At 55.2% G+C, this 3,431-nt stretch overlaps 1 long non-coding RNA gene across 1 annotated transcript in view; it reads right to left on the bottom strand.

Moving 5' to 3' along the window:
• Positions 1-2,521, bottom strand: part of LOC114009746 (uncharacterized) — a 13,035-nt gene extending 10,514 nt beyond the window's left edge. The window contains exon 1 of the long non-coding RNA XR_003551137.1: positions 2,325-2,521. This is a non-coding gene — a long non-coding RNA (uncharacterized LOC114009746). The remainder of the gene's footprint in view (positions 1-2,324) is intronic.
• Between the last annotated feature and the right edge of the window lie 910 nt (positions 2,522-3,431).

Raw genomic sequence — 3,431 nt, forward strand, 5'->3', positions numbered from 1 at the left:
TTGGGAGGGTGGGGGGCTGTCAGTGAGGCTTTGAGGCTGGTCTCTGCAGCCTCCCCCGTGGCTCGTTGCCGCCTGGGCTCCACCCTCTGTCAGATCTGCCTGTCCTGGATTCTCATGGAGCCCAAGCCCTATTGCCGCGTGAGTGTTTGTTATACTTTACAATGCGGCCGTGGTGGAAGCAGGGTAGCGGTGGATGTGCCTGGCTTCTGGCACCCCCAGACCGACCTCCAGCCTCCCGACCATCTGTGGAGGGATCATCTCCCACATCAGCCCCAGGTATGGAGAAGGTTGGGGACCATAGCATTAAAAGATTCTCTTAAAAATCAAAACTGCTGAAGTTGAGGGTCCCCTCACCCCACACTCCCTATGACATACCTACTAGGAGATGACCATCCTACCCCATTGGCAAACATCCTTCTGGAACTTTCTAGACGCTTTGCTCTGCATACATATCGGACCTACTGAAATATGAACTCTTGGGCTGGCCCCATGGTCTGGCAGTTACGGGAGCCAGATCCTGCATGGCCGACCCCGAGTCTCAGCCCTAGCGACTTGAAGAACACTCCAGGGATATGTGGACACGTGCATGCCCCGAATCCGGACAGCATGAAGACATGCAGGAGGAAGCATTGCAGTAGGACTGCGCCCCGCTGAGGGGTGCTTTCTCCCTCTTCCTGTGTCTCTCTGCATCTCTCTGGCAAGCACATGAGCCCTCTGGCAAAAAAAGTTTTAAAAGGCCTTTTAAATCTTGATTTGCCTGTTTTCTAATAAGTATGTGTTGTACACATTCTCCTGGAACCTTTTTTCTCTTAAGGTGTCTTAAAAATCTAAGTGAGATCTCATGGATCTGTTTTGTTCTTTTAAAATATCACAGAAGATCACGGTGTTGGCGTGCCATGCCTTAACTATTCGATACGGTGATTATTTAAAACCGAACACAAACTTCTGTCAGTTTACAGAGAGGGAGCCTCTGCCCTCTGCCCCACAGGCGTCTCTCCACCTCCCTTCCCTTGCCGGTTTGGGTGACGTGGCCCCCCGCAGAGGCCCTGCTGGGAGGCCCCTGCTGGAACGGGTTCCACCTTGGCCTCTGTCTTCCGTGGGTCTGTCTATGCGTCTGTGAGTCCCCCAGCCCCCTCCCCTGCCAGGCCGGGCAGTGCCAAGCTTACTCGGCCCCCTCTGACAAGCCCATGACCGAGAAGCCGGCTCGCACTCCCGGAGCTCCTGCGGCCTGAAAACAGCAGCTGCCTCCCTCCCCTGCTCCTCAGAGGCAGCACACTTTGGTTTTGTCTGGAGCCATCTGGAAATGGAAACGATGGATCCGGGCCCCTGTCACCTACTTTCTGAACCTCCGGGTCTCCTACAAGGATGAGTCCTTGATACCAAATGGCCTTTCCGGTCAGTGTAGAGGGGTGGGACAGGACAGAAGAGCGAGGCTACAGCTGTCCCCGGTGTGCTCTCACCGCCCTCCTGGGGGACACCGTCCCATGGCCTCCACTTCCCACATGGTAACAACCCCAACGTGTTCCAAGGGCTTCACACCCACAAGCTCAAAACCCCATGAGGCCAAAACCCCATGAGGTAGTTTCTACCATTCTCCACTCTCCGCGGGGAAACAGCCCCATGGCAGCAGAGCCAGGCGGCCCAGGCAGCCTGCCCGCCCAGCCTCATTGCGTTTCATTCCACCCTCCGCGCCGCCCACCACTGTGGTCAGCATGGGGAGAACTTTCCTTGCAGAGAGAGGCGGTAATCAGAGGGTTTGTCCCAGAGGACTGTGGGGTGTAATCAAAGACTCATTATGAAGCCAGGGACACATAAGTCCCGACTGCAGGCTTTTTGTCACACCAGGGCCTTTGCACATACTGTTTCCTGTGCCTGGTGCCTTCTTCCCACTCCACATGCCCTCCACCCTCCTCCCCCTGCCCAGCTCTTGCGTAGCTAGCTGCCTTCTGTCTTTTTTCTTTTTTTAAATCTTTTTTTTTTTAAGAGATTTTTGCTATAGATCACACACACTTGCTGGAGAGACAGAGGGAAACAGAGAGACAGAAAGCGAGAAATCATCCCCCAGGGGGGATGGCCACACTGTAAACCCTTCTCCTCCGTTCTCTTCTCAGGATCTTGGGCACGCACACATGCCCAATGTGAGTTTTAAGCCATTGGGTCCAGGACTTGAACTGGTTCACTACATGGGAGTCCAGCGACGTAACCATTAGGCCATCTGCTGATTTCACCTCCTTTGGTCTTTTATGTGAGGGTCAGCAAGAGTCCTCGCTCCTTTTACTCATTCATTCATTCATTCACTCGCTCATAAAATACATGTCACATACCTGCTGGGTGCCGGCATTATGCTATTGATGAGACAGCCACAGTTCTTGCCGTTGTGAGACTTGTGGGTAGACTGGGGGAAAGTGCTCAGCCAAAGACCGGCACGTAGTAGGTCTTCAGAAAACAAAAGGCAGACGTGGACAGTTTACGGCAGGCATCGCCCTGGGAGAGCCCTGAGAAGGACTCGCAGCCTGCCTCCCCCAAGCCTGCTCGGCCTCTGGGTGTGGTCCTTCCACGCCGACGAGAGCAGAAACCACATCCTTCTCCCGAGCCGTGTCACAGCAAGTTTACTGGGACTCCTCTCAGCTCCTCGGTGGCCCAGATGTTCTGGGTCCTCCGCGCTGCAGTTGCTACGGCAGCCATGGGGGTTCTCATCTGCCCCAGCAGCCTGTTTTTCACATCAATGCCCTTCTAGCTCTCGGATACCACTCTATGCCAAGCAGTGCCAGCCCACGGAGATGCAGAAACTTGGTCCAGGGAGTGCACAGGAGGAAGGAGCCTGGGCTATGTGCACGCACACACATATGCACACATGCGCATGTGTGCACACTTCAGACCCTTGTGCATTAGCTAGGGGCACATCCAGGCTCTCACCCACCCAGCCACGGTGCTGCGAGCTGCTAAGAAAGCGCTCCATGGGCCGGGACCGCATGGGTTTGGTTGTGGGCCCAACCGAAAAGCCACACGCTCCCAGAGATCAGGAGGCTGAGGCAGGAGGACCATGAGCTTGAGGCTGGTCTGGGCAATAAAATGAGGCTGTTACGTGTGAAGGGACCCCCGGCAGGTCGGAAACAGAAGCGAGAGTAGAGAACGTCTTTTACACCCAGGGGCCTGAGCGCAGCCCTGTACAGAGATACTGAACATGCAGCTACTGGTTGTGCAAACCAGTTCGAATGCGAGGTCATGACAACCAGCCGCACACGTGCAAGCCAGTGTCCAAATGATCACCATCAGACAGCTGGGGACTGTGGGATACAGGCGTGCAAGGTGGGGCCTCACCCTAAAGATCTTATCACCTAAACAGAGAAGCCAGGACAGAGAAGGGACGCCGGCTCTGGAGTCAAACTGTGGGCCTCACGCTTTCCACCACGCACCCTGGGGAATCCTTC

This window comes from Tupaia chinensis, unplaced genomic scaffold (genome assembly GCF_000334495.1).
Source record: "Tupaia chinensis unplaced genomic scaffold, TupChi_1.0 Scaffold000612_1, whole genome shotgun sequence".
NCBI lineage: Eukaryota > Metazoa > Chordata > Mammalia > Scandentia > Tupaiidae > Tupaia > Tupaia belangeri.